Raw genomic sequence first — 25,857 nt, forward strand, 5'->3', positions numbered from 1 at the left:
CCAAAACATGACTCACGCTCTCTCTTTATTAGCAATGGAATTAGAATTACTCATTCTATTGTAAGTTCCTTGACTACTAGTCAAATATCACTTTTATATCCTCACACTGCCCAATACAATAGTATCAGGCACTCGCCCGGGCCAGTTAGCTCAGTCAGTTAAGAGTGTCATCTCTAAATGACAAGGTTGCAGATTCGATCCCGGGTCAGGGCACAAACGGGAAGTAACCAATGAATGCTCGACTGAGTGGAACAACAAATGAATGCTTCCCTTCTCCCTCTCCTCTCTCCTTCCCCTTCTCTCTTCAATAAAAAAAAGAAAAAGAAAAATTAAAAAAAGATTAAGCCATGACAGGGTAGCTTAGTTGGTTGAAGCATCACCCCAAGCATGGAGGTTGCTGGTTCAATTCCCTAGTCAGGGCAAATTCAAATATCAACCAAACAATGCATAATTAAGTGGAACAACAAATCGATGTTTCTCTCTCTCCCTTATTCTCTCTCTAAAAATTTCAATTAAAAAAATAACCAGTATGTAATGGAAAAAAAAAATGGAAAGTATCCACATACGAATTTTTTAAATTAGATTTCTTATATAAAGAAAAGAGTGGCCTGACCAGGCGGTGGCACAGTGGATAGAGAGTCAGATTGGGATGCAGAGGACCCAGGGTTGAAACCCTGAGGTTGCTGGCTTGAGCAAGGGGTCAGTCACTCTGCTATAGCCCCCTGGTCAAGGCACATATGAGAAAGCAATCAATGAACAACTAAGAGGCCGCAATGAAGAATTAATGCTTCTCATCTCTTTCCTTTCCTTTCTGTCCTTATCTGTCCCTCTTTCTGACTCTCTCTGTCTCTGTCACATACACAAAAAAGACAAAGAGTGATGTAATTCAATAAATCTCTCTGTTCAAGAAACTGCAACTAAGCCTGACTAGGCGGTGTCTCAGTGGACAGAGGGTTGGACTGGGATGCAAAGGACCCAGGTTCGAGACCCCGAGGTCGCCAGCTTGAGAGCGGGCTCATCTGGTTTGAGCAAAAGCTCACCAGCTTGGACCCAAGGTCGCTGGCTCGAGCAAGGGGTCACTCAGTCTGCTGTAGCCCCACGGTCAAGGCACATATGAAAAAACAATCAATGAACAACTAAGGTGTCGCAACGAAAAACTGATAATTGATGCTTCTCATCTCTCTCCATCTGTCCCTATTTGTCCCTCTCTCTGACTCTCTGTCACTGTTAAAAAAAGAAAGAAACTGCAGCTGAGGCCCTGGCCAGTTTCTCAGTTGGTTAGAGCATCATCCTAAAATGCCAAGATTGTGGGTTCAGTTCCCACTTGGGGCACATACAGGAAGCAATCAAAGAATATACAAGTAGAACAACAAATGAATGCTTCTCTTTCTCTCTCTCTCTCTCTCTCTCTCTTTAAAACCAATCGATTGGTACAAATTTAAGTTAATGGTCTTTATTTTTAAGGTGTGGAAAAGTAAAATAAGCATTTATTCAAGTTAGTGTGGCCCCAGACATGATAACACTAAGCATGACATAAAAAACCACCACAGATAAGGAATAAAGGGTGTTCCAAGTATTCAAAGAGTTCAAAGTACACAGTGCTGGAGCCTCATTTACATTACCTATAAAATAAGAATGCTAAACTAAGTTTAAATTCTTATTTGTTAATTTTTAAATAACCTCATTAACCAAAATAGTTATTAAGTGCAATAGCAAATTGGAGTACATGCTATCAGTGCTACTTATAGCAGTATAATTCTGATTTAATTAAACTAGGGAGAAGAAATCTTATGCTATTGAGGGATTCAAAAAATAGCTCCAGGGGAAATCAAATTGGCAGAAGGATAACATGGTAGTTCTTACTGACACAAATTGATTTAAAAAAGTAGAAAGTCATTGATGAGCAGTTTTCACAAAATGAGATATGAAATGATATAGGTAATTTACGGTTATAAATAATCAAAGAAAGGTAGGGGATAGAAGAGAAATGGAAACACTTTACGTATTACAGAAAGAAGCCAGTAAAGATTGAGTGATTAAATATGAAAAGAGGGGATAACTGAAGAAGTGAGGTCTGGGAGTTGGATAAAGGGGAAATATACTGCTCACAAAAATTAGGGGGTCAGGGAACGTGCAGGTACTCCAGTACTTTCAACCTTTTGTATAGTGCATTTTCACCAATGAAATAAAAGTTGGTGCTGCATCTCATTTGTATAATCAAACAACTTTCTTTGACTTGTGGTTTGCTTTTCTGATGTTGTTTAATAAAAAAAATCAAATGTTCCTTTTTTTTATCGCTTTATATTCATTTTGAAATATCCCCTAATTTTTGTGAGTAGTATACATTGATGAATGATTAACCTTAGGGAAAAAAGAGAACACTCTTTTCTTTCTTAGAAAGTAAAGAATAAGGTGGCCTGACCTGGTGGTGGCACAGTGGATAGAGCGTCGGACTGGGATGCGGAAGGACCCAGGTTCGAGACCCTGAGGTCGCCAGCTTGAGTGCGGGCTCAACTAGTTTGAGCGAGGCTCACGAGCTTGGACCCAGGGTCGCTGGCTCCAGCAAGGGGTTGCTCGGTCTGCTGAAGGCCCGTGGTCAAGGCACATGTGAGAAAGCAATCAATGAACAACTAAGGTGTTGCAACGCACAATGAAAAACTAATGATTGATGCTTCTCATCTCTCTCCGTTCCTGTCTATCTGTCCCTGTCTATCCCTCTCTCTGACTCACTCTCTGTCTCTGTAAAAATAAATAAATAAATAAATAAAATTTTAAAAAAAAAGAAGAAGAAGGTGAAAGGCCAAAATACAAAGATTGCTGAGGTTCCAGAAAGAAACAGAGTATTATAAAATCAAGTGTAAAACTGATCTTGTTAAATTAATTCCAAAATACATGTACCAAAACTAAAGAGAATCTTAGTCTGAAAATATTAACATAAATGAAGGTTAAAAAAAATATTTAATTCATTCAACAAATATTTGTTGAGCTCTTCTCTATCCAAAATGCAATGATTTAAAAAACAGAGACACCTTGTCCTCAAGAAATTCTGGTAGAAAGATACAGATATATAAAGATGATTATAACACAACGTGCAGTGGTAGAGAAGCCCTAGAGCAGGGGTCCCCAAACTTTTTGAGGGGCCAGTTCACTGTCCCTCAGACCGCTGGAAGGCCGGACTATAAAAAAAAAACTATGAACAAATCCCTATGCACACTGCAAATATCTTATTTTAAAGTAAAAAAACAAAACGAGAACAAATACAATATTTAAAATAAAGAACAAGTAAATTTATTCCCTTTTTTTTTTTATAATTTTATTATTTTTTTTAATGGGGTGACATCAATAAATCAGGATACATATATTCAAAGATAACAAGTCCAGAGTATCTTGTCGTTCAATCATGTTGCATACCCATCACCCAAAGTCAGATTGTCCTCTGTCACCCTCTATCTTGTTCTCTGTGCCCCTCCCCCTCCCCCTTTCCCATTCCCATTCCCCCCTCCCCCCCCCCCTAACCACCACACCCTTCTCAATGTCTCTCAGTTTCACTTTTATGTCCCACCTACGTATGGAATAATGCAAGAACAAGTAAATTTAAATCAACAAACTGACCAGTACTTCAATGGGAACTATGGGCCTGCTTTTGGCTAATGAGATATTACTGCAAGCCGTAATAAGTGATATGACGCGCTTCTGGAGCCCTGACGCATGCTTCCCATGTCACCGGAAACAGTACTGTAGGTGAGCAAGGCCGAGCTTTGCATCCGCATCCTGTGCTCCTCTCACTGACCACCAATGAAAGAGGTGCCCCTTCTGGAAGTGCGGTGGGGGCGGATAAATGGCCTCAAGGGGCTGCATGCGGCCATAGTTTGGGGACCTCTGCCCTAGAGAGTATTACAAGACAGGACAAGCCCTGGCCGGTTGGCTCAGCGGTAGAGCGTCGGCCTAGCGTGCGGAGGACCCGGGTTCGATTCCCGGCCAGGGCACATAGGAGAAGCGCCCATTTGCTTCTCCACCCCTCCGCCGCGCCTTCCTCTCTGTCTCTCTCTTCCCCTCCCGCAGCCAAGGCTCCATTGGAGCAAAGATGGCCCGGGCGCTGGGGATGGCTCTGTGGCCTCTGCCCCAGGCGCTAGAGTGGCTCTGGTCGCAACATGGCGACACCCAGGAGGGTCGCAACATGGCGACGCCCAAGATGGGCAGAGCATCGCCCCTGGTGGGCGTGCCGGGTGGATCCCGGTCGGGCGCATGCGGGAGTCTGTCTGACTGTCTCTCCGTTTCCAGCTTCAGAAAAATGCAAAAAAAAAAAAAAAGACAGGACAAAAAAGCAGCTTCTAATCCAGCAGGGGAAAATCCACGACAGCGGGAGATGGTCAGCTACTACCTGGACAGAGTGACTTCTGGGCTAAAAATCTGAAAAGAAGCTAGCAAATTGAAAAACTAGGTAAGGATATTTAGAGAAGAGAAACAGCATAAGCAAAGGCACAGATAGAAGAAACATCATTTTAAACAAGGAACTCAAAACAGTTTCAGATTAAAGCCTAGCATAAAAGGCTGGGAGAAGATAAGGTTCAACAAGCAGGCAGGTCCTGGGGGTCTTGACTGCCACAGTAAGGAGCATTACTGCCTACACATTCCGCTCTCTCATCTAAAATACCCCCTCTATATTCTGTTTAAACATACTTAAAAGTCAAATAAAATTCCATTTCTTCCATTAAGTTTTTCTTATGAACCCAGCTCACACCAATTTCTCCTTTTCTGAACTGTACTTATTGCCTGTATGATTAGCACTTTATTACATACATTGCCCCTTTCTCTTACTATTATACATGATTTTGCACTTTTTACATGAATTTACAATACTGCCATAAACAATGTATTTTTCCATTAACTGTTTCATGTTTGTAGGTTTATTAAGCTAGAGTGAAAAATGGGCTTTGGGAATACTTGATAAATATTTTATTAAATTACTATAAATTATGTAAAATTATTAAAAGTTTCTTGAAAGAAAATATTTTAAACTATTGTGATTAAAATATACTCTATTTACAATAAAATCTTTGCCAACTCTCTTATTTTAAGAAAAGAAGTAGGGATTTCATGTACAAATCATTTTGTTGGGGTTTTTTTGGAACAGACAGTGACAAAAAAGACAGGATGTGAGAGATAAAAAGCATCAACAACTCATAGTTGCGCCACCTTAGTTTTTCATTGATTGCTTTCTCATATGTGCCTTTACTGGGGGGCTCCAGCTAAGCTAGTGACCCCTTGTTCAAGCCAGCACCGACGGGGTCATGTCTGTGATCACATGCTCAAGTTGGTGACCCTGCATTCAAGCTGCTGAACTCGCGCTCAAGCCAGATGAGCCCGTGCTCAACCCTGTGACCTCAGGGTTTCAAACCTGGGTCCTCAGCGTCCCAAGCTGACAGTCTATCCACTATGCCACCACCTGGTCAGGCTACAAATTTTAAAATTCAGAATATTTAATTCTAAAAATGAATGGTCTGCCTGACCTGTGTGGGCACAGTGGATAAAGCATCAGCCTGGAAGACTGAGGTCACTGGTTCGAAACCCTGAGCTTGCCCAGTCAAGGCACATCTGAGAAGCAACTAAACAAATTGATGCTTCCTGCTCTCCCTGCCTTTCTTTCTCTCTCCTCTTTCTAAAATCAATAAATAAAATATTTTAAAAAATAAAAATGAATGGTCTGGCCTGAATGGGCGGTGGTGCAGTGGATAGAGCGTCAGACTGGGACACAGAGGACCCAGGTTCGAAACCCCAAGGTTGCCAGTTTGAGTGTAGGCTCATGAGCTTGAGTGCAGGGTCGCTGGCTTGAGCATAGGATCATAGGCATGACCCCATGGTTGCTGGCTTGAGCCCAGAGGTCACTGGCCTGAAGCCCAAGGTCACCGGCCTGAGCCCAAGGTCTCTGGCTTGAGCAAAGGATTACACACTCTGCTGTAGCCCCCAGGTCAAGGCACATGTGAGAAAGCAATCACTGAACAACTAAGATGCTGCAAGAAAGAACTGATGGTTCTCGTCTCTCTCCCTTCCTGCCTGTCTGTCCCTCTCTGTCCCTCTGTGTCTGTCTCTCTCACTAAAAATAAATAAATAAATAAATAAATAAAATAAAAAAAATTAAAAAAATGGTTTGAGTTACGTGAAGGAAATGAGAGAATTAGAAATTCTCCTCATAAGGATCATTATGGAATGTGAAATAAACTATTAAAAGTATTATAAATTTAACTAATCTACAGAGATCTTTGAATCAAGTACACAAACACTAATTTTGGCCACCTTAAAAATAAAAATGGCCTGACCAAGCAGTGGTGCAGTGGATAGAGCGTCGGACTGGGATGTGAAAGGACCCAGGTTCGAGACCCTGAGGTCGCCAGCTTGAGCGCAGGCTCATCTGGTTTGAGCAAAAGCCACCAGCTTCAACCCAAGGTTACTGGCTCGAGCAAGGGGTTACTCAGTCTGCTGAAGGCCCACGGTCAAGGCACATATGAGAAAGCAATCAATGAACAACTAAGGTGTCACAACGAAAAACTGATGATTGATGTTTCTCATCTCTCTTCATTCTGTCTGTCTATCCCTCTCTCTGACTCTCTCTCTGTCTCTGTAAAAAAAAAAAAAATAAAATAAAAAAATAATAAATAAAAATGTAGGAAAATCCTTAAACATTTATAACACTAATAACCATTAATTAAACTCCAAACTTTTCCAAATATGAAACAAGAATAAATTCCCAAATGTCTTAATAATGCCTAATTCTACAGCTGGAAACATATTACTCATTGACTTAAAATTAAACTAAGTTTTAATTTGATATGAAATTAATCAATGCCAAAGAATTTCATGAAGGCTTTTTTCTTTTTTTTTTTTGTATTTTTCTGAAGCTAGAAACGGGGAGAGACAGTCAGACTTCCGCATGCGCTCGACCGGGATCCACCCGGCACGCCCACCAGGGGGCGACGCTCTCCCACTAGGGGGCGATGCTCTCCCACCAGGGGGCGACACTCTCCCACCAGGGGGCGATGCTCTGCCCCTCCGGGGCGTCGCTCTGTTGAGACCAGAGCCACTCCAGCGCCTGGGGCAGAGGCCAAGGAGCCATCCCCAACGCCCAGGCCATCTTTGTTCCAATGGAGCCTCGGCTGTGGAAGGGGAAGAGAGAGACAGAGAGGAAGGAGAAGGGGAGGGGTGGAGAAGTAGATGGGCGCTTCTTCTGTGTGCCCTGGCCGGGAATCGAACCCGGGACTTCTGCACGCCAGGCCGACACTCTACCACTGAGCCAACCGGCCAGAGCCAAGGCTTTTTTTATTAACAGAAAGTTTCCATAGGTCATAAGAAAACAAAGAATGCTAAGCAACTTCCTATCTATCATATCAATATTAGCAAGTAGAATAAATGAATTATGAAAATTACATAAAGAAGCCTGGAAATTTTGCTCAGTGGTAGAGAGCATCAGCCTGGTTTGTGGAAGTTCCAGGCTTGATTCCCAGTCAGGGCGCACAGGAGAAGCGACCATCTGCTTCTCCTCTCCTCCCCCTCTGCCTTCTCTTTCTCTCTCTCTTCCTCTCTCTCTCTCTCCCTCCCTCCCCCTGCTGCAGCCATGGCTTGATTGATTCAAGCGCATCAACCCTGGGTACTGAGGATGGCTCAGTGTAGTCTCCACCTCAGGCTTTAAAAATAGCACAGTTGCAAGCATGGGCCCCATATGGGCAGAGCATTGGCCCCAGACCAAGGTCGCTGGGTGGATCCTGGTCAGGGTACATGAAGGAGTCTTTCTCCCCTCCTGTCACTTAAATTTTAAAAAAAGAAGAAAATTACATGAATAATTTACAATAAAAAATTTTCACATAAAATATGCATATTACTATTTGGTCAACTTTACCATGGATTTAATTTGATTAACTGGAAGTAATTGTACGTTGGTGGGCAATGGGGGAAGGTCACGTGGGGAACTCAGGCCCGGAAACTTTGGCTAGGACCACCCACAACCAAGCATGCCAAAAGGAACTTCCCAGGAGCCCTTTGGAAAAAAGCGACTGTCCATCAGCCAGTGAGATTTCACCACGTCATATTAGCTCGACCACCCTAGGGACCCTTTAAATATCTCTCACACGGGTCACTCCTTGCGACTTCTCTGACCCCTGCACCCGAGACCAGAGAACATCGTCGGGCAGTGTGATATTCAATAAAACCTTTTATTATTCCATACTTTGTGGCTCCGGCCCCTTCCTTCCTTCTTGGCGGGAAAAATACTTTACAGTAATAATCACCTGTGTGTCAATTCTGGCTATACCATTTATCGGCCTTGCTTTGTTATTCTCTTTCCCACACCTCCCTCATATGACATAAAAAGAACACTAGAGAATCTTTAAAAAAAAAAAAACTTGAAGCCTGGCCTGTGGTGGCAGAGTAGATTGAGCGTCGACCTGGAGCTCTGAGGTCACCAATTAGATGCCCGCGGCTTGCCTGACCTGTGGTGGTGCAGTCAGTAAACTGCGGACCTGAAATGCTGAGGTCACCGGTTCGAAACCCCTGGCTTGCCTAGTCAAGACACATATGGAAGTTGATGCTTTCTGCTCCTCCCCCTCTTCTTTTTCTCAATCTCTAAAATAAATAAACTAAAAAAAAAAAAAAATTAAAAAAAAAGATGCCCTGGACTTGCCTGGTCAAGGCATATATAACAAGCAAGCAATAAACAATTAAAGTGGAGCAACTATGAGTTGATACTTCTCACTCTTCCCTTCCTTTCTCTGTAAAATCAATAAGTGGAATCTTTAAAAATAATAACAATAATAATAGGAATACTTAAGTCACAGGTTTTACAATTTGTTATTTAGGATTCAATGAGAAAATACACATAAAGGTGTTAGTCCAGCAACTGGCATGTAATAAGCATTCAACATATGATAGATATCTATTACTATCAGAATAAACACTATTACAGCATCAGTAGTTATATGAAATCCTGTCAAAAGAAAAGAAACTAAAAACACTATGCTGCCACCTAGTGGGCACTATGATATAAAAACTTCATAGGTTCCTTCCTGAAGCAGTATAAAAATTAAAATTTATAAATCATCAGTGTAGGGGATATAATGTTTAAGATTCAATAACTACTTTGATCCAACCTTGAAACCAGGAAGGGTTATAATAAACACTCAAACTGACTAAAGAAATGGCTAAAGAAGCCTGACCAGGTGGTGGCACAGTGGATAGAGCATCGGACTGGGATGCCGAAGACCCAGGTTCAAGACCCCGAGGTTGCCAGCTTGAGCACGGGCTCATCTGGTTTGAGCAAAAGCTCACCAGCTTGGACCCAAGGTCCCTGGCTCGAGCAAGGGGTTACTCGGTGTGCTGTAGCCCCCCAGTCAAGGCACATATGAGAAAGCAATCAATGAACTAAGGTGTCGCAATGAAAAACTAATGATTGATGCTTCTCATCTCTCTGTTCTCCGTTCCTGTCTGTCTGTCCCTATCTATCCTTCTCTCTGACTCTCTCTCTGTCTCTGTAAAAAAAAAAAAAAGAAAGAAAGAAAAGAAATGGCTAAAGAAGAAAACTGTGAAAAACTGCAGAAAAAATTCCACCCATATAGTATTGACTGATTTCCAGGTTGGGCTACTGTTTTAGTACAGGTTCTTCCTTTAAGGTACAAAACAAACACAGCCATAGGCATTTATCACAACTCAAGCAAAATAGCAAATAATCAAAAATTAAAGGATTTCATTACTCTAAGTGGAAAACTCTTAGTGGAATCTTCATATTTTCTTTCTAAATGGAGCATACTTCGTTTTACTGACCTTTGCTTTATTGCACTTCACAGATGTTGCGGTTTTAACAAATTGAAGCAAGAGCCTCTACCTGCAAAGATTACCACTCGCTTTACTGCGGTGATCTGGAACCAAACCCACAGTATCCCCGATGAATGCCTGTACAAAGGCTGCCATAAATGCCTTGAGAGTTCATCTCTGATCGTTTCCAAAAGCTAAATGGAAGATTAAAACAATAACGAGAATAATTTGAACCCACAATTCAGCATTATCAGAATTAGCAGGACATTCCATTCCAGTTAACTTGTGCAAGGCACTTCAAAATGAATAAAATTACCATAACAAAGAAAATTGGAGACATTTTCCTTGGGGATTTACACACTTCCGCGACTGCTCATTGAAGAATGTCTGCGTTACACCTAAAACATTCTGCTACGTAACATCCACCAAAGAGGGTCCAGATTCACCAGTCACAGATCAAAATGTTGGCAAACTTGGAGCACCAGGCTTGTTTGAAAATTTTCACAAGAACGACTGACATTACTGACTCGTATTCATAACGCAAACATGGAGTTTCAAGACAAAACCTTAAAAATAACAAGTATAGACTGCATCTGCCCTTCTCTCTAGTGTACAGACAAGACCCATCTCGACAACGTTTCAGGGAAAGTGAGGAGAAGGCCAAGTAAAGAGAATGAGGTGTGAGAGTGATGGCTACCACCTCGTCAGGCGGGCGGAAGATTCTAGACATCGGCTACGCAACAGTCAGGAGATTCCAGGGCAAGTAAACCTTTCCGCAGCCAGGGCGAGGATGGGAAGGACAGGCAACCACACATGCAGGTTAAACCTTTACATGAACCCTAGACAAAAAGATTAGGGTTGCTTCTAACAGCCCACCGTAGAGCTAGCAACAACTTACCTCAGCCGAGCGCCTTCCGCTCTACCAAGAGGGACTTCCGGTTCACCTTTACCCACTCTAGGGCACTTCCGGTTTCCTGTCCTTAAGATCCCCAGCTCTGTGTGGATGGGGCATTTTGGGAAGCTGGGGCAAAATGTAATTGACTTTTTTAAAGATACAGGCTCCTGGCCCTGGCTGGTTGGCTCAGCGGTAGAACGTTGGCCTAGCGTGCGGAGGACCCGGGTTCGATTCCCAGCCAGGGCACACAGGAGAAGCGCCCATTTGCTTCTCCACCCCTCCGCCACGCTTTCCTCTCTGTCTTTCTCTTCCCCTCCCGCAGCCAAGGCTCCATTGGAGCAAAGATGGCCCGGGCGCTGGGGATGGCTCTGTGGCCTCTGCCTCAGGCGCTAGAGTGGCTCTGGTCGCAACATGGCGACGCCCAGGATGGGCAGAACATCGCCCCCTGGTGGGCAGAGCGTCGCCCCTGGTGGGCGTGCCTGGTGGATCCCGGTGGGGCGCACGCGGGAGTCTGTCTGACTGTCTCTCCCTGTTTCCAGCTTCAGAAAAATGAAAAAAATAAAAAATAATAAATAAAAATAAAAAATAAAGATACAGGCTCCTGAAAAGCCTCTGGATGTTTAATGGTTTTCTTTGTTAAGTAAAACCTTTACATTACATAGCCATGTTTTTTACATGTATATATATTTGAAAGGATAAAAAAAATCTAATGTGTTACCTGTTTGTTGAGAGCAATGCAAATGGTATGGATGAGGACAAGACAGAGAGACTTGTCTACTTGTTTATACTTTTATATGTTTCAATCGAGTGTGTTATCCATACAAAAAAATTAAATGTTGATTTTTCAATGAAATAATTTTTTAAAAGCTGTAGCTATAATTATATGGATGGTCACACCTATTCCAACACCTAATGTAGAGTCCAGTATATTTCAGGTCCCCTACATAGTTTTGGCTGTGCTACCAAAATCTGAAAAGATTGGTCCCTGGACTCTAAAGTTTTACGATATTTCCACGTACAAGTCTGTCCAGAGCTCTGATTTAACTCCCTGTCTTCTCTCAAGTTATTGCCCAAATGCCATGAAATTAGGGAGACCTTCCCTGACTACCATATATACAATAGTAACACCCACATACACTCTCTACTTCCAGATTTCGCTTTATTCTCCATAACACAATCACCAGCAAATATGATAGATTTGTTTATTATCTATATCCTAGAAATAAGCTCCATGAAGGCAGAGACAACTATTTTGCGTACCAAATACTAGCACAAGGATTGACATTTAAATACCAAATGAATGGATAGAATATGAACTTTCAATTTGGTATATGCAAACTGTAATAGCTATACTGTAATTAATGACTAATGTTTACTAATAATTTATTTGTCAGACAGTGAGCTACATGTTTTACATATATTTTCTTGTTTTACTCTCACAACAATCCTATTATTATATACTTTTTTGCACACTAGATAACTAAGGTGTAGAGGGGTTAAGGAGTTGAACTTAATCACCTCTGATCCCCTTCTAATTCTATGTAATTTCCCAATGATTGGTAAATATAAAATATAACTTATTCCTACAAAGATCAAAGGAAACTTTATCATGCTGTAACTTCATTTAAATGCATGAAATTCTTTTTTGGTTGTGAAACGACTTAATAAAATGTGATGCATTTTAAGGGCTTTTTGTTTTTCTAAGTGAGAGAGAGACAGAGAGAGAAGGAGGGACAGACAGGAAGGGAAAGTGATGAGAAGCATCAATTCATTTTTACAGCACTTTAGTTGTTCATTAATTTCTTTCCCTCGACTGGGGGGCTCTAGGTGAGCCAGTGACCCCTTGCTCAAGCCAGCAACATTGGGCCTCAAGCCAGTGACCTCTGAGTTCAAGCTAGTAACCATTGGATCATGTCTATGATCCCATGCTCAAGCAGATGACCTGGGCTCAAGCTGGTGAGCCCACACTCAAGTCTGCCATCTCAGAGTTTTGAACCTGGGTCCTCAGCATCCCAGGCCAATGCTCTATCCACTGTCCCATTACCTAGTCAGGCTAAGGCTTTATTCTTTTAAGTTATATCAATGTATATTTGCCATAAGCCATAGTTGAAATTTTTTTTTACATACAATGAGAGAACCCATAAAATGGCCATCCTTGTAATTCCTCAAAGATTGGGGAATCAAAATAAATCTGAAGTACTATTCTACTCCAATTACATAAACACATTTTTTGTTGTTGTTAAATTGGTAATACTCAATACCAATGAAGTATGTGATTAAATTGGTCACTCATACTCTGGTGCCTTTATAACTGATATGACCTTTTTTGAAAGCGATATGGTAACACACAAGAAAAACTATGAAAATGTCACTTTTTTCTCTCACTCCAGGGAAATGAGAGAAGGAAATAACATGAGGAAAAATGATGTATGCTAAGATATTTATCACAGCACTATCTATACTATCCATAATAGAATGATAGTGGAAATAACATAAATATCAAAATAAAATAAAAGCATGATTGAATAAATTACAGTGCACTAAAATGGCACTTTGAAGATTACACAAAAAATAATAGAAAAATTATTGTGAAGAAACAAACCTCTTTTTATTGTAGTCATAACATTGTTATATATAATTTGTATTCATCAGATTATTACATAATTACTTAATTACCTAATTATCATATGATTACTAAATGGATTCATACTAGAAACAATGATACCTACTTCTGTATCTGTCAGTGATCTAATTCATGTTATTAGTCAATTGTGTGGAAAGAGGTGAAAGAAAGACTAAAGATTACAGGGGAAAATTCAAAAGGAGGGCTTTATTCTACCCATCTGACCCTAGCCCACGATTCTTTATGGAAGCACCTGTCAAACTCTGAAGACCTAAGTGAAAATTCATTTTTAGCACCATCGTCTCTTTTAATTCCAGCTCACATGTCTCCTCTTTAAAAGTTCTAGGCCCTGGCCGGTTGGCTCAGTGGTAGAGCGTCGGCCTGGCGTGCGGAAGTCCTGGGTTCGATTCCCGGCCAGGGCACACAGGAGAAGCACCCATCTGCTTCTCCACCCTTCCCCCTCTCCTTCCTCTCTGTCTCTCTCTTCCCCTCCCGCAGCCAAGGCTCCATTGGAGCCAAGATGGCCCGGGCGCTAGGGATGGCTCCTTGGCCTCTGCCCCAGGTGCTAGAGTGGCTCTGGTCGCAGCAGAGCATCGCCCCCTGGTGGGCAGAGCGTCGCCCCCTGGTGGGCGTGCCGGGTGGATCCCGGTCGGGCGCATGCAGGAGTCTGTCTGACTGTCTCTCCCCGTTTCTAGCTTCAGAAAAATACAAAAAAAAAAAAAAAAGTTCATCTACCCTCCACTCCCCTCTAAGCAGAATTAATCATTCCTCCTTGGCACAATCACTGTATTCTACAAATATTTAACTTCCTTTCTCCTGACAAATTATGACCTTCAGGACAAGAACTCTGGTCATATTTACTTTAAATCCCCAAAGGCAAGTACAGTGGATGGCACAAACATTATGGTTAAGAGCAAATGGCTTGATATAAATCCTGCCTCTGCCATTCACTGGCTGATGATCTGGGGCAAGGCATTTAATTTCTCTGTTCCTCAAAATCCACATTAGAAAAATAGGGATAATGATGGTACCTACTTCTAAGATATAAATATGATAGATACGGTGCATGAAGTGCATAGTACTGTGCCTGACAGGTAGTAAGCATTCAATGTATGATGACTGTTATTATTAATTGTTATTACTATTGTTGTTGTGACTGTTGTTTTTAAGAACTCAATTAATTTTAATTAATTAAGTGAATTAATGAATGAGCTATATGTTAGGCAGCTATCAGGCATCTGAGTCCGAACCCAGTTAATGGGAAGTTCTTTCCCTTTCACCACACTCTCTCCTCTTCCTGTTAGCTCTGTCCTCATTGCCTCCTCTCAATTAATCTGATTTAACTTTGCATATATGCAAAGTAAAAGCTTTCCTCACTACAAAGTATGAGTTCTTTTTTATGAATAGATTGTGAATCTCTATTATAATGTGGATCATTTTTACATTTGACATAGATTAAGTCCTCAGAATGTCTTAATCCAACTCTACCCATAATTGTCAGAGTGAAAGTATGTCATTTTTACTTGATGTAGTTAAGGGAGTGAGCATATTTACATGGCTCCCAAACTAAGTTCTCTGTAATCACAGTTTCACATCCTATATTAATAGGCCTGCAGCTACTCAGAATTTGTCATGAATAAGCACAATGACTCCCTAGGAAAATAACAGGAGATAATATCTACATTGAAAAATAATGTTATATGCATAAAGTAAATGAACAGGTTTCTACAGCCTACATAAATGCTATAGTGAAAACAAGTGCTTATAACTTGTTATAGTCACAGCACTTATCACATTTCATTATAGTTATTTGTTTCCATGCTTGTGAGAAGGAATTGTATCTCATTCATCTTTGTATCTGTGACCTCACACAGTGCTTGGCACATGATATACATTTACTAAATATTTACTGATACCTAATTATATTTAATTTACTTATTTTTCTTATTGATTTGAGAGGGAGAGGAAGAGAGAAAGAGAGGAAGAGAGAAACATCAATTTGTTGTTTCACTCATTTATGCATTCACTGTTTGATTCTCCCATGTGCCCTGATTGGGGATCGAACCTGCAACCTTGGCGTATGGGGAAGATGCTCTAACCCAGTGGTTCCCCAACCTTTTTTGGGCCATGGACTGGTTTAATGTCAGAAAATATTTTCACGGACCGGCCTTTAGGGTGGGACGGATAAATGTATCACATGACCGAGACAAGCGTCAAGAGTGAGTCTTAGACAGATGTAACAGAGGGAATCTGGTCATTTTTTATAAATAAAACATCATTCAGACTTAAATACAAATAAAATGGAAATAATGTAAGTTACTTATTCTTTCTCAGGGACCGGTACCAAATGGCTCACGGACCAGTACCGGTCCGTGGCCCAGGGTTTGGGGGCCACTGCTCTAACCCAACTGAACTACCTGGCTCTAACCAACTGAACTACCTGGCCAGGGCCATGATACAGAATTAAATTTAAAGTCAAAGTTGCATATAACTCTGTTTCATGTAATAGTTGATAGTGCCACAAACTATTGTAGAAATCTCTCTAAAAGTTGCTGGATATGTTGGGGTTTTCACCATGGCTTTTCAGTTTGACATATATAAGAATGTAACGTGTCAATTAGCTATGAGATTTAGGTGTCAATATTGGGATGATGGATTAATCAACTGCAAAACATTATCTGGAATATGTACTATATTTATTACATACACTATAGGAGACATTTTATTGTAGGCTTATGATTTGTTGATTCTATTTAACCTTATGTTATATGTAAAACACATAGGAAAAAATTTTTAATTACTCATATAAGAAGATTTGCAGTAAACATACTCTAAGACTTATTTTTTTCCTAACATACTGAATTTTCCCTTTAACTTTCAATTCAAATCTTAATGAAAATTGAGAGGACCAACTCAGCAAGTTTATAAAATTTATATTCTTTGCCTCCTCAGCCAGATCCTCTCCCTGACCCCTTTACTTATATTATGCTATTATTATTAACGTGACCAATTGTCCTCCTTTAGGAAGAACAGTCCTTCTTTTGTAAGTTTCATCCTCCCTCAAAAAGTGTCCTCCTACATGAACAGACACTTCTCCCAGGAAGAGATACAAATGGCCAACAGATATATGAAAAGATGCTCAGCTTCATTAGTTATTAGAGAAATGCAAATCAAAACTACAATGAGATACCACCTCACCCCTGTTAGATTAGCTATTATCAACAAGACGGGTAATAGCAAATGTTGGAGAGGCTGTGAAGAAAAAGGAACCCTCATTCACTGTTGGTGGGACTGTAAAGTAGTACAACCATTATGGAGGAAAGTATGGTGGTTCCTCAAAAAACTGCAAATAGAACTACCTTATGACCCAGCAATCCCTCTACTGGGTATATACCCCAAAACCTCAGAAACATTGATACGTGAAGACACATGTAGCCCCATGTTCATTGCAGCACTGTTCACAGTGGCCAAGACATGGAAACAACCAAAAAGCCCTTCAATAGAAGACTGGATAAAGAAGATGTGGCACATATACACTATGGAATACTACTCAGCCATAAGAAATGATGACATCAGATCATTTACAGCAAAATGGTGGGATCTTGATAACATTATAAGGAGTGAAATAAGCAAAGCAGAAAAAAACAAGAACTACATGATTCCATACATTGGTGGAACATAAAATTGAGACTAAGAGACATGGACAAGATTGTGGTGGTTGCCAAGGGTGGGGGGGGAGGGAGGACATGGGAGGGAGGGAGGGAGAGTTAGGGGGAGGGGGAGGGGCACAGAGAACTAGATAGAGGGTGACGGAGGACAATCTGACTTTGGGCGAGGGGTTTGCAACATAATTTGATGACAAAATAACCTAGACATGTTTTCTTTGAATATATGTACCCTGATTTATTAATGTCATCCCATTACCATTAATAAAAATTTATTAAAAAAAAAAAAAAAAAAAAAAAAAAAAGTGTCCTCCTACATGTCCTCCTTTTTGATAATGGAAGACTAATCTATAAATGTCCGTATTCAATTGATGCAGAGTCAATCCATTGTGTGTAATGTGACGTATTTGTATTTGACATGACTATTCGTCAAGGATCAGTACAGTGCTGCGAGTAGCGATTGTGAGAGGCATGCGCTCTGCAAGGGAGACCTTGAGAGAGTGCACGATATACCGAGCATGCAAATGGCTTTGTGTACTTCTTACTGAAACACAACACGGCATATACGACATTGTAGACTCACTATTATTTCTTTCCCATTGAATATTCAATCATAGACAGGTAAGCACAATTTCTATTTTATTAATTCATTATCTATTTAATAATTTCCAAAATGTATAATTTTGTTTACAAGTATTTTCCCAAAATTCAAGTTTTAAAGTGGAAATCTAACCTCAAACCATATCTATTAATATTGCATTTTGATTAAATAGTTGCATAAAACAGACGTTTTTTAATTAGAAAATGATAAATACACCTGAATCTCATTCCAAATTAGTGGTTTTGTTTGATATTTAGTTTTACTAAATGAGTACTTTTTTCTTACAATTATTATTAAAAATTAATCAGCATGGAAGCATAATTACAATTTAAAATATTACTAATGTTTTTATTATGCATTTATCATATTATAGTATATTATTGTTGCAATGAATAAAATATTTCTTTTATTTATGATATTGTTTTCTTCTATTTATTTTTATCCTCCTTTTCATTGTAAAAAAGTTGGTCACCTTATTATTATAGATAGCATCATTCTCTGTTTCAAGACAAACTTCAAAGTAACAGTACTCTTCTCTTTCCCTCTCTGTAACTCCTTTCCTCCAAGTTGCAGGACTTACTGATGGATTTCACATGAAGTAAGTGAAGGAAAGTGAAAATAATAAATCCTAGGGCTCCCACTTGAGGAACTGGCTAGATGGTACAGCCATTTAGTGAAATGGAGAAGAAAGGAGGGCCAATACTTTAGGAGGGAAAGTAGTCACCAGGATCACTTTGGCTGCAAAGAACACAAAACCATAACTCAAATTGAATTAATAAGGAAATACATTATCTCAGATAGCAAGAAGTCAAGAGATGGAGGATTCCAGATGTGGTTTATTGAGTCTTCTGCTCTACTTTTCAGTGGTCTCTTTGTTTTGGCCTCCTCTGGTATTGGCTCCATTCTCACATGGATAGCAAGATAACTTTCAGTTCTGAGCACCATATTCAGGTACAACAACATAAAGAGAAAGAAATAGACCATATTGTCCAGCAACTACTTAGAAGGGAGAATAACCTTTTCCAGAAGCCTCCCAGCAGACTGCTCTTATTGGCTCAAACTCACTCACATGCTTATCTTTTTTTTTCTTTCTTTTTTTAACAGGGACAGAGAGAGAGTCAGAGAGAAGGACAGACAGACAGGAACAGAGAGAGATGATGAGAAGTATCAATCATCAGTTTTTCATTTTGACACCTTAGTTGTTCATTGATTGCTTTCTCATATGTGCCTTGACCGTGGGCCTTCAGCAGACCTAGAACCAGCGACCTTGAGTCCAAGCTGGTGAGCTTTTTGCTCAAACCAGATGAACCCGCGCTCAAGCTGGAGACTTTGGGGTCTCGAACCTGGGTCCTTCCGCATCCCAGTCCGACGCTCTATCTACTATGCCACAGCCTGGTCAGGCCTCACATGCTTATCTTAAACTAATCACTGATGAGAGGAATGAGATGAAACCTCTTATTATTAATGAGTCACTTATTAATTGGGTTCATATGATACAATTCTTTAGTCAAATCAATTTCATAAGGGAACAGATAAAATTGGATTTTACATCTTTAACTTAAGAACTAAACATTAAACTTTGTATATTGTCATCAAATTGCATGTACCATGTTATCATGCAAGAAATACTGTCCATTAATAAATTACCTTGGATATTACATTGTAACATAATGCTATAGATTTTTTTGTGTGTGACAGAGAGAAACAGAGAGAGGGAGAGATAAGGACAGACAGACAGGAAGGGAGAGAGATGAGAAGCATCATTTCTTCATTGTGGCACCTTAGCTGTTCATTGATTGCTTTCTCATATGTGCCTTGACCAGGGGGCTACAGCAGACCAAGTGACCCCTTGCTTAGAGCCAGTGACCCTGGGCTTCAAGCTGATGAGCTGTGCTCAAACCAGATGAGCCCGCACTCAAGCCAACAACCTCAGGGTTTCGAAACTGGGTCTGATGCTCTATCCACTGCGCCACTGCCTAGTCAGGTGCTATAGATTTTTTTATATTTGAAGATTAGATTTCTAATTATGACTGAATCTCTTTAATTCAAGTATGACTTTAAAGTTCTTTATTAGGCTGTTTTGCAAGTAATTCATTATCTTATCAAATTGATAATAATGTTTCTAGTATCTCTTCTCTTCACAGTCATGAATTTTCTTTTTTTTTTTCTTCTTTTTTTTTTCTGTTTAGCCATTTCATATAGGAGGAGGACACAGAAAAACCCTCCCTCTTCAGATCATGGCAGCATTAATCTATCCCATAAGCATAGCCACTAAAATGAATTTTCTTTAATAACTAGAACCGCTTAAAACACCAAAAAGGATCAGGGGATTAGAATTAACTCTATTTTTACACTAACAGCCAACTGTCCCATATTGGAGTTACCTTTCATTTTCAGATACAGAACTATTTCTCTGTTCAAATGGCCAAGTATTTTCCCAGATACTTGGATGGGTAACTGGGATGGGGTGCCCTGAGCCTTGCACACTCTCTTCCCTCTTTTTTCTTTCATGCTATGGTTAAAGACTCAACCTATCACCTCAAAACAAAGGTTTACTTATCTTTATTGGATACCTTTGAGAATGAAGACAGGCTATTCCTCACTGAGTATTTACACTGAGATGAAAAACAGACCCCATTTATGCTCAGGTATGTAATGGAATGTTCATCTCCGCCCTTTGCACCTTTCTTCCTCCAAAATTAGTTGCAGAGGGTGTGAGGGGATGGGTGAAAAGGTGAAGGGGCATAATAGGTACAAAATTCTAGTTTTAAATTAAGTAAGCCCCGAGGATGTAATGTACGATACAAGGAATATAGTCAATCCTATTGTGATAACTTTGCATGGTGACAGTTTACACACTTGTTGTGGTGATCACATTCTAAAGTAAATAAGTATTGAATCACTGTTGTACACCTGAAATCAATACAACATTGTATGCAAACTGCACATTAATTAAAAAACATATTTTTTAATTAGTTGTAAAATATAGATAAAACACTTGCCCATTTTTCTCTGACTCAAACTAAAGGATAAAGGGGTGGATGTAGAGACAAATCACCTTGAGAGAACAGAAAAATAATTCATCCAGAAGAAAATAGTCTATCCTCGCAATCCTTGGCATACTAACTCAAATGCACAGAACCTTACACCTTCTCTACTACCTCACCAGAGTAGAGAGTTTCTCCTAATACTCTGCCCCAACTTCAAAGTTAGAAAATGAGACAGTTACTCAGGAAATTGATTCAGTTTCCCCTCTGACACTCCTCAATTGCTAACATAGACTTATCTTCAACATCTTATTTTATTCTGTTCATGTTAATGCTATTTAAACTTTTATATCATGTTCATAAATTTGTTAATACCATTTATATAACTAAAGCCAGCTTACAAACTTTTCAAGGACTCAGACTCCCTTCATTTCAATCACAGTAAATCCCTCTGACATTAATAGGAATTCCACACAAATAGGAAAAGGATGAAAGGGCTCTTAAAACTTATACTGCTATAAAATATACTCAAATGCTTGTTGGGCACCTCTATTCACAGAGTTCAGTAAGTCAAATCAAGTGTAAAAAACTGTATCCAAAATGTGGATCTAAGTTAAATAAAAATATATAACACAAAGCCAACTCAAGGCAAATTTCTGAAGAAAATTTTTCAGATCAGATTAATTTAACAAATTCATATTCTGTCCAAATGTGGCTTAAAACCTCTTTATTAAGTCGGTTAAAACAAGTTTCTAACTGACTGGTGGTGGCGCAGTGGATATAGCATTGACCTGGAACACTGAGGCCCCCTGTTCAAAACCCAAGGTCACCTGCTTGAGTGAGGTCTCATTGGTTTGAGTGTGGGGTCACTGGCTTGAGTCCAAAGGTCATTGGCTTGAGCAAGGAGTCACTGCCTCTGCTTGAGCCCCTGGTCAAGGCACATACAAAAAGCAATCAAGCCCTGGCCCGTTGGCTCAGTAGTAGAGCATCGGCCTGGCATGCAGGAGTCCCAGGTTCGATTCCCGGCCAGGGCACACAGGAGAAGCATCCATCTGCTTCTCCACCCCTCCCCCTCTCCTTCCTCTCTGTCTCTCTCTTCCCCTCCCGCAGCCAAGGCTCCATTGGAGCAAAATTGGCCCAGGCGCTGAGGATGGCTCTATGGCCTCTGCCTCAAGCGCTAGAATGGCTCTGGTTGCAACAGAGTGACGCCCCAGATGGGCAGAGCATCGCCCCCTGGGGGGCATGCCAGGTGGATCCCGGTTGGGCGCATGCGGGAGTCTGTCTGACTGCCTCCCCGTTTCCAACTTCAGAAAAATACCAAAAAAAAAAAAACAACAATCAATGGACAACTAAAGCAATGCAATTGTGAGTTGATGCTTCTCACTCTCTCTCTCCTTTCCTCTCTGTCTCTGTCTCTCTCTCTCTCTCAAAAAAATTTTTCAGGCCCTGGCCACTTGGCTCAGTGGTAGAGCATTGGCCTGGCATATAGGAGTCCCGGGTTCGATTCCCGGCCAGGGCACACAGGAGAGACACCCATCTGCTTCTTCACCTCCCCCCCTCTCCTTCCTCCCTGTCTCTCTCTTCCCCTCCTGCAGCCAGGGCTCCATTGGAGCAAGGTTGGCCCAGGCGCTGAGGATGGCTCCATGGCCTGTGCCTCAGGTGCTAGAATGCCTCTGGTTGCAGCAGAGCAACACCCCAGATGGGCAGAGCATCACCCCCCGGTGGGCATGCCGGGTGGATTCCGGTCGGGCGCATGCGGGAGTCTGTCTGACTGTCTCTCCCTGTTTCCAGCTTTGGAAAAATACAAAAAAAAAAAATTTTTTTACAATGGAATGGGGGTGGGCCTCAGGGTAGGGAGGGGTAGAGTGGGGGCCTCCTAGCCCTAAAGGCTCAAAGCTGGCTCCAAAGCTGGCTGGCTCCATGAGTCCAGGCTGACATCAACGCCCAAATGGCCTCCAGTATACTGGACCCTGCTGACCCCACTGACCCTGTTGCTGCTGCTGACTGGGGATAGAGCTTCCCCACATCTGAAGGGCACCCACCATAGCTCCACAGATCCAGAGAACTTGCCAGGGAAAAGCGAATAAAACATCTCAGAGAAAGAAATCCCTAAGAATCAATCCATTCAACACAGTATGGGCTTGTCCACTGACCACCAACTCAACCATCCTAAAAGCCAATACCTCTATTCAACTCACCTCCCAGCCCTGCATCCAGTCAACTACTCAACCCATCCAACCAACTACATCGCCCAGTACTGGACCCCTCTGCCCAGGGCCTGTGACTTACCGCCCTGACTTTGAGAGTCCTTCAGCAAAGCCCGTGTTGAAGGAGACTTGGATAGATCTCTCTGTGAAGCTATACCATGCCTTAGAAGGCCAAGACCAACAGAGTCTTCTCTCCTTTCAGCATCACAAGTCTGTTCACTCAGGTCCTGCTTGGGGCTATGAACGGCACCAAGAAAAACCCAGAGACCATTCTCTCCAACCCCAAAAACTCGGCCTACATCCACCAAGCCCTGAAGGCCTCTATCCAAAAGCTTCACCTCAGCCTCTCAGATCTGCCACACCACAGACCTGGTCTCAAAACCTTCATGGCAGCCCGAGTCCTGCAATGACAGTAATTTCAACCTGGAGATCATAAACACCTGGGGAGCAGAAAAGACCAACCATAAGCTCAGCCAGCTGGCCTGCCCTCTGACACCCACCTGTGCTCCTTAATGAAATCTACCTAAGTGCCAAGTAGAAGACAACATTTGATCGCACAGAAACTAAGAGGGAGCCCTTTCACTTCAACTCTGTGATAGAAGTGTCCGTGATGGCCAGCAACAAGTACCTGGTGGTCCAATTTACTGACCCAACATTGAAGGCCAATGTGGGGCAGCTGCAGCTCTCCCACAACCTGAATATGATGACCCTGGTACCCTCAAACACAAAAGTCATGGAAACAGGCTTTCAGCCCTTCTGTGTTCAAGGCCATCATGAGGAAGCCAGAAATAGGCAAGCTCCAGCCCACTCTCCTGATGATGTCCTGCATCCAAGTCAAGAGCAAACAGGGCATGCTGGCAGTCCTGGAGAAACTGGATTCTTTTTTTTCACTTTTCTGACAACCTCAACTTGTGCAAGCTGACAGAGGATCCAGATCTTCAGGTTTTTGCGATGCACACGAGACCACACTGAGGCTGATGGAGGCCCCGGTAGGGTTGACTGGGGCTTTGGCTGTCTGTGACCCACACTTTGCTGAACTCGGAAGTACAGCAGCCACTCCTCTTCCTGCTCTAGGACCAGCAGTACAGGTCCCCTGTCTTCAGGGGGTGAGTGTATGACCCCAGGGTCTGAGAGCTGCAGAGGCCGGCTCGGGCAAGCCCTACCCTGCAAGCCTCAGCTCGCCCTGTCGCAGCCCTGTTGCTGCCAGCCTGGACTTGCTGCCAGCCCCCTCCTGCCTCTGGGGCCCTCTGTCCTCCACCTGAAGACGTCCTTCTGCATCTGGTGAAAAGACCTTCCTTTAGCATACCTTCCCTGTGACTCTCCAAACCAATTTGTGCAGGTTTCTCTGGTTCAAGTTCACTAGACTTTACAAATAAAACCTGGCAGACAATAAAAAAACAAACTTATTTTACAAGACCTAGGAAGACCTGGACAGTCTTCGGAAAAACTATGACTTTATTTTTCACTTAATTTCTACATCTTTATGCCTTAACTACGCTCCCAACCAGCCCTGAGTCATCGAGGGCTATTCTCTGTATACTCTGTGGAGCTGACCACTATTGCAGGCTCTGGGACTGTACTCAGGTACAACATTAAAGGATTTTAGAGCCTGACCAGGTGGTGGCGCAGTGGATAGAGCATTGGACTGGGATGTTGAAGGACCCAGGTTCGAGACCCCGAGGTCGCCAGCTTGAGCATGGGCTCATCTGGCTTGAGCAAAAACTCACCAGCTTGGACCCAGGGTCGCTGGCTCCAGTAAGGGGTTACTCGGTCTGCTGAAGGCCCGCAGTCAAGGCACATATGAGAAAGCAATCAATGAACAACTAAGGTCTCGCAACGAAAAACTGATGATTGATGCTTCTCATCTCTCTTCATTCCTGTCTGTCTGTCCCTATCTATCCCTCTCTCTCTCTCTCTCTCTGTCTCTTTAAAAAAAAAATCATATACCATCTGACCAGGCAGTGGTACAGTGGATAGAGCATTGACATGGGATGCTGAGGACCCAGGTTCGAGTCCCCGAGTTCACTAGCTTGAGCCAGTGCTCATCTGGCTTGAGCATGAGCTTACCAGCTTGAATGCAGGGTCATGGACTTGAACTTGGGATCACAGACATGACCCGATGGTTACTGGCTTGATTCCAAAGGTCACTGGCGTGAAGCCCAAGTCTTCTGCCTTAAACCCAAGGTCTCTGGCTTGAGCAAGGGGTCACTGGCTAGGTTGGAGTCCCCTGGTTAAGACACATATGAGAAAGCAATCAAAGAACAACTAAAGTGATGCAAGTATGAGTTGATGCTTCTCATCTGTCTCCCTTCCTGTCTGTCTCTGTCTGTCTGTCTGTTTCTCTCTCTCTCTTACACAAGCATGCTAAAAAAAATTTTTTTTAAAAAGGTCATAAATTGTAATCAAATGACATTTATTCCTAGGATGTAAGATTAATATAATATCTGCAAATTAATTAATGTGATATACCACATAAACAAAATGAGGGATAAAAATCTTTATTATATGTGGCTTAAGTGTCTGTTTGTCGCCAATAGCTTATTGGTTGCTTGCGTAACTGTACTAGCCAATGGGGTGAAGTTGCCACAGCTGAACGCAAATTGAGTGGGTCAGGGGGAAGGTGAACATTTGTTTGCATTGGCAATCATCTGTTTTTCATAAAAACTACGTCTTAACATAATTTCTTTTAAAAATGCCTCCTAGAAAATACAGCACTGAAGAGGAGAGAAAAGGAGCTAAAGCTGCATAAAAACGGCTTTCTCGACAAAAAGAAACCACTGAGCAAAGAAAGACAAGGCTTGCTTCAGTCGCAGAGCAAATGCGTCTTTCTCGGCAAAATGAGACTGATGAGCATAGAGAAACAAGGCTTGCCTCAGATGCAAGACAGAAAAGCCTGTCTCGACAAAATGAGTCCCTTGAACAAAGGCAGGAGAGAAATGCAAAAAAACGACAGAGTAATGCTGACTGAAACGCAAAAAGGATTAAAACATATTTAAATCACCTTTATTTATTGAGCTAGCTGTGGCTCTTAAGAAATGTACCGCCAGTGGTTTCCTTCATTGCACTCTACTTTAAGCAATT

The 25,857-nt window shown here is 41.7% G+C and overlaps 1 non-coding gene and 1 pseudogene across 1 annotated transcript; one reads left to right on the forward strand and one right to left on the reverse strand.

Moving 5' to 3' along the window:
- The first annotated feature begins 3,631 nt into the window (after positions 1-3,631).
- On the forward strand, positions 3,632-23,907 carry LOC136319672 (plasma protease C1 inhibitor pseudogene; annotated as a pseudogene).
- On the reverse strand, positions 19,758-19,894 carry LOC136321257 (small nucleolar RNA SNORA29). Its single transcript, XR_010728531.1, has one exon. It is a non-coding gene; the product is annotated as a small nucleolar RNA SNORA29 (small nucleolar RNA).
- Positions 23,908-25,857: the final 1,950 nt, after the last annotated feature.

This window comes from Saccopteryx bilineata, chromosome 1 (assembly GCF_036850765.1).
Source record: "Saccopteryx bilineata isolate mSacBil1 chromosome 1, mSacBil1_pri_phased_curated, whole genome shotgun sequence".
Classification (NCBI taxonomy): domain Eukaryota; kingdom Metazoa; phylum Chordata; class Mammalia; order Chiroptera; family Emballonuridae; genus Saccopteryx; species Saccopteryx bilineata.